This window comes from Thermobia domestica, chromosome 15, assembly GCF_964235325.1.
Source record: "Thermobia domestica chromosome 15, izTheDome1.hap1.1, whole genome shotgun sequence".
NCBI classification, from domain to species: Eukaryota; Metazoa; Arthropoda; class Insecta; order Zygentoma; family Lepismatidae; genus Thermobia; species Thermobia domestica.
In genome coordinates this window covers 41,692,881-41,698,880 of record NC_137468.1, presented here as the reverse complement: position 1 = coordinate 41,698,880, position 6,000 = coordinate 41,692,881, and positions in this window count along the sequence as shown.

Genomic DNA, 6,000 nt, shown 5'->3' with positions numbered 1-6,000 from the left:
AATATTATTGTTTTTATATTTCGCAATATTTCATCCGAAGACGATGAAATAGCCATAGCAGCGATATCTGCTCTTTGTTGGCACAACCCCCCGCCCACGCACACACCAAAAAAAGAGAAAAAGAGGAGCTGCTGGGTTCTTGCTGCAATAAAGCACAGGAAAGCACCGTATTTTCAATGGTGGATAATGAACTACTTGCAGAAGATCCTCGCTTTTACAAAAAATTCTACAGAATGGACTATTCAGAATTCCATATCCTACTGGAATTAGTATCTCCGAAAATTCGGAAGCAAGCCACGAACATGAGGGACTCTGTATCAGATGAAAAAAGGTTTGTAGATAGTTGCATCAACAAGAGTGTAGAACTGGAAATCAAATGACTTGGCCAAATATGTAAATGAAGGCAGTTATGAGACGCGGAAAGTTGAAATAAATGAGGAAAAGCAATTTTCTAGTTTAGATACTGAAGGTATTCGCTCAGCTCTCTACCCACAAAAGATACTCCATAAAATAAACTTATACCGTGCCGGAATCCCCTTTCATGCATTACACCCGGACTTTTTGTATTGCGCCAGCATTCTAGAACAGTTCCCGAAAATTACACGAAGGACATACAACACTGATGACAATTAACTTACATTTTCTTTTTTTAAACATATTACATTATCGTTTGGCATACAAGAAGAAGTTTTTCTTTTATAACTGACTGTTCAGAATTTACTGTTTATCTTTCTGTAAAAAAAAAAAAAAAAAAAAAAATGTCAAATACATTCCATTAATTAAAAAAATGCCAATACTTAAATCACCTATTTTTAATCTTTTAAAAGACGTAATTACATTTGTTCATGCCTGTAGTGTTCGAGTGGACACTTCTTACTTCACTGCATATCTTCTCTAAGGCCTTTATTCTTGCAGTTTTTTATAATATAAATTGTACTTAAATAATCATTTTTTTTATAACTCTATTAATTCGATTGATGCTTCCCTTGTCCAGGTAGGCATGTTTTGAAATGACAGCGAGACATATAAAGTTGAATGTCGTCAGGCGCTACTCTTTTCTGATTGGTAGTTGTATGCAAGTCCAGGAGCAAATAGAAACTGTTTCTATTTCTTCCAAGACAGGATCCAAATAAAATTTCAACCTGGAGTAAGGACAAGTCACTTCTCACACGATCATTAAATAAGGCCGTGAGTTAAAGATTGAGAATCGCATCCTTACTTCATGCCCGTCTGAGACAGGCTTTACTGGGAAACTAGTGGGACTGTGCGCTACAGAGATATCTCTCGTCTGTCCGACTTACCGTATTTTACGGACTATAAAACGCACTTTTTTCTTCGAAAAATTGTCTCCAAAATTCAGATGCGTCTTGTACTCGAAATTAATATAAAAATGCCAAGTGTTTGATTTAAAATCCCCGCCAGTCTCAAAAATGGCCATATATTCGATCAGGGTTGTCATTTAGGAGGGGGCAATTGCCCCCCCCCCAAGAGTTTGAGGAATACATATACTTTAATAAAGTGTCTACTAATATACTAGTACAAAACGTGAAAGTCTTATATCGGTGGTGCTCTTGCCCCCCTCAAGCGAAGTCTGAAATGACGCCCCTGTATTCGATGCCGCGGGAAACCTATCTCTATCTGGCAACATTAGATTCAACACCAGCAGAGCACCGATGCGATGAACGTGAGTTGCGGGGATTCACAAGCTTTCTAACACCGTCTCCCTCCCGTCCGCCATCATAAACTCAGAACCAGTCTAGAATATACAGACCGTAAACTCTGCGAAAAACTGGAAACAAGGCGAACCGTAGCGCCTCTAACATGCGACGACGGAACTAACCAGTCGATCTGTGAGTTGACTGCCCAAGGATGTTATAAAATAGAGGATCTGCCCATTTTACAAAATCGTGAAGCCATACGTCACAGTTTCTTTATTCCTACTTCGCTCGCTCCACCCAATAAGATCGCAATATTTTGAGCTAACGATCATGGCGGAAAGGAGAGTAGCCAATCAACGAGAGCAGACGTGCCGATGCTCGGTTGCTTTTTGGCTTCATTGAGTTAGTAGGATGAAGATAAGATCCTCTATTTTACAACATCCTTGCCACAACCCATGATGTCACACTTGAAAACCGATGGCAGCGCCAACCCACTTACGACGAAACATTTAACGTCCAATGTAATAATAAAAATTATAAAAATGTTACGGTATTCTTTTTTAAAAAAATGCTTAAATATTAAGGTGAGTCTTATATTCCGTAAAATACGGTAGATGTGGATCTCTTCATCTGGTTAGAGGATTAGAGTAAAGCATTGGAAGTTGTCTGTTTGGAAGACTCCAATAAAACTTGCTACGCTCATTTTTTTACCCATCTTGTTAAGCGCAAATTGCTTCATCTCTGCCCTCAACGTCTGGCTGGCCTAACAATGTACAGTCAGCGACAAAAGTTCTTTCCATTTAGTAACATTTATTTTGGGAATAACGATGATATAGCTGGAACGTACAACGGTGGTATGTCTGGAACGTACGGAAAATTTCATTCTGTTTAATATACTCAAATTGTTCTTCCATTCTGAAGTTATTTACTAAACTAATTTCATTAAACGGAAATAAATTTTGTTGCTGACTGTACAAGATCCGGCAGAATGAAATCGTAACTAAATTGAGTATTTCACATATGATTTTCTATTTCCCAATTGAACTACAACCCAAAAAATTGTGCTTACAGCAATTAGTTATGAAACATACCAGGGGCGTCATTTCAGACTTCGCTTGAGGGGGTCAATAGCATCACCGACGTAAGAAGACTTTCACGTTTTGTACTAGTATATTAGTAGTCAATAGATTAAAGTATATGTATTACTCAAACTCTTGGGGGGGCAATTGCCCCCTCTGCCCTCCCTAAATAACGCCCCTGAAACATACTAGCCTTAGTTCTAGAAAATTATATTTTTCAGATGACTTTCGCAACATTGTCTGGAGTTCGAACTGTGTGCGGTTTTCTTGAAGGTCTCTCCTTCACGGCGCTGGCTTTTCCCCGAAAGTTGTGTTGTAGTGTAGGAACACTGTGATTCCGATGAATGTTGAATTGCTTCTGAAATTGCACGCTGATTATTAATCACAAACTCATTTTTTTTAACGTTTCCACGATGGACGCTCGATGTTCTGTTGTCCAACGCTTCATGGCAACTAAAATGATTTGAGCTAACTAAAATTTCACAATCAACCTCAACACACACGTCTGTGCTGAATTGATTTAGAAAAAAAGAAAAAGCAAGACATGAGGAAAATATCTGAAAAGATGTAATTTTCACGAAGGTAGGTGCCGGTATGTTTCATTAACTAATGGTTGTAAGTAAAACATTTTGAGTTATTATCGTTCAATTGGGAAATACAGTAAAATCTTATGTGAAATAATTAGTCAATTTCAATTTGAAAACCATCAGATTTTTCTGCCCAACCCTGTATACTACCCCACCCCAAATGTGACTTCGTCTAGCTTAAAATTGCATCCACTCGAAGTAACATCCTACACGATAAATTTCTTATTACATCACTATGGAAGAGGTTTACAATTTCGCTTTTATGGTAATGTATGAACGAAAGACTATTCAAAGAATAAACTAGTTTCATTGACATAAAGTTTGTATGGAAAGGAGACTATTCAAAAGGCGCGACTTAAAAAAAAAAAAATCCTACTTTTAAAGAAACTGTTTGTTGTGACATTGCGTGACGTAAAGAGGTGTTTAATTCAGGACAACCAACTCTGATGAATTAGTGCTCTAGTTTCCAAATGTTTATATGAAGAACAAAAATATCCAATAATAACTGCAGGATTCTGCAGGATTATTTTCTGTGTTGTGTTCCTTCATTTTGAAACATAACATCAGTATAATAACTCAGGTATTTTTACCGCAAATTAATAAACTTCAATGTATTATTGTCCTAAGTTAATCTCTTCGTTATAACATAAGGATTATTCTGTTTAGTACAATACAATATTTCCTATGGCGGTTCTTGAGGGAAATCGTATCGATTAAAAAAATAAATGTTATCTTTACAATCTAAGGGAAGAAAATCTATCCGCAATGAACTAATTCTTCTATACGAAGGCCGGAGCTCTTCTCCGCTGTTCTAGTGGCTATAGTGTATGATCGTCTTTGGTGCACGGAATCCCGGCTTCGATTCCCGGTAGGAGTCCCCGATTTAAATTTGGACGCATTACGGTGGTTTTGGATTGCATATCAAACTGTAGGTCCACAACTCATATAGCCTCGGTGCTGAAAAGAGACACTTGCACTTTAGCAAACAAAAAAGAAAAAGAGTTGGAATATATTTTTCAGTTTTCCTACCTTAGCGATAGAATTTAAAATTTTAGCAATGTAGCTTGCTTCAAGACCCACTACTACATTTTCTCCTCCCTGGTAGGAGAGGCTCTTAGTTTGATTTCACCATGTTGTTCTTGTGATGAACAAAATCATGTCCGTGTTTTTTTTCTGGAGTTCTTACCCACATTCTCATTCCACTTTTTCCTTTCAGAATCATTGATTTCCCTTTATCATCCGTCTTCTTTAGCCTAGAGGGCTCTGAGTACTCGTGTCGTTATAGAGCGGTCGTCTCTTTTCAACTAGTTCCATCCAGGGGCAGCATTAGAGGGAAATTCTCCCCCCCCCCCGAGATTGAAATGTGGTACGCATGAACATTGGCTTTCGACGGGTGAGAGAACACTTATAGAAGTTTTATATATATATATATATAGTTGAAGACGCAACATAGAGCCCTCTAACCACAGTGGACCACTCTGCCATCTAGTAAAGTAATGCTTAATTAACTCACGTTGCCTACACTTTACGAAATCTCGTATATACATTTGTCGTTTGAAATGAAATGAAATCTTTGAGTTTTACGTCCCACGGTTATGCCGATTAGGCTAAAGGAGACTGTGATGATGAGTAATGAATGAAATTGTGGAATGAAGAAACTGGGAGGAAACGGGAAAACCCCGAGAAAACCCACGCACACGGTGTTTGTCCACTACAAAGTTCACTTGGTGGGGGCTGGGATCGAACCCGGAACTCCAAGCACCAGAGGTGAACGCTCTGCCACTGAGCCACCGCGGCTCCCACATTTGTCGTTTGGTTTACGTATTTGTATATACAAAACTTGTGAGCTCTAGGTTACTAACTAAGTGCTTAAAATTTAAGTACCAAGATATGACTCTTACAAACAAACAGAAAAGTTGCCTCATAAAAGTATGGCCAAAATACAGGACCTTGATTCATCTAGAGCAGTGGTTCTCAACCAATGTGTCGCGACACACTGGTGTGTCACGCAGTCCTCTAATGTGTGTCGCGAAATTTTAGAATTTAAAAATGTTGAATAATTTAATAATAAGTAGTTAAAATCGATACGGACTGTACCAGTCAACAACTCCAGTGGTAGCAATAATGCTCAGTGCTATGTAGAGTCGTTATGAAAACTAATAGGTTTCACTATTATAATAGTTATTATTGTTATTATTTATAATAATAGTATCAAACAAATGTGTCGCGATGTCTTGGACAGCAAAGTGTGTCGTCAGTCAAAAAAGGTTGAGAACCACTGATCTAGAAAAAGATAACCTCTCTCAAATCAGTGAAAAGTGAGAGGGGAAGAATTCAATAAGATTTAATCCACTATGTATATTTGAATAACAATGATATGCATTTTTACAACTTTTTTCTGTTGTTTTGAAATAAAATGGGGTATCGGAATGGACTTTTTCCTGCAGATTCCGAAAATGACCTTCAAAATTGTGTATTACGTCAGGTTTCGTTTCAAATCACGAAAATGTGAAAATGAAACAACAAACACGCTTTCTAATGACAGTGATATATGAATATTCGGTGACCATAAAAGAGATGTACGAAAATCTTACATTTCTACTGGAAAAAGATGCAGTACAATCATTATGAGTGGTCTGTTTGCTGGAATTTCAAGGTGATTGGAATAATGCTAGG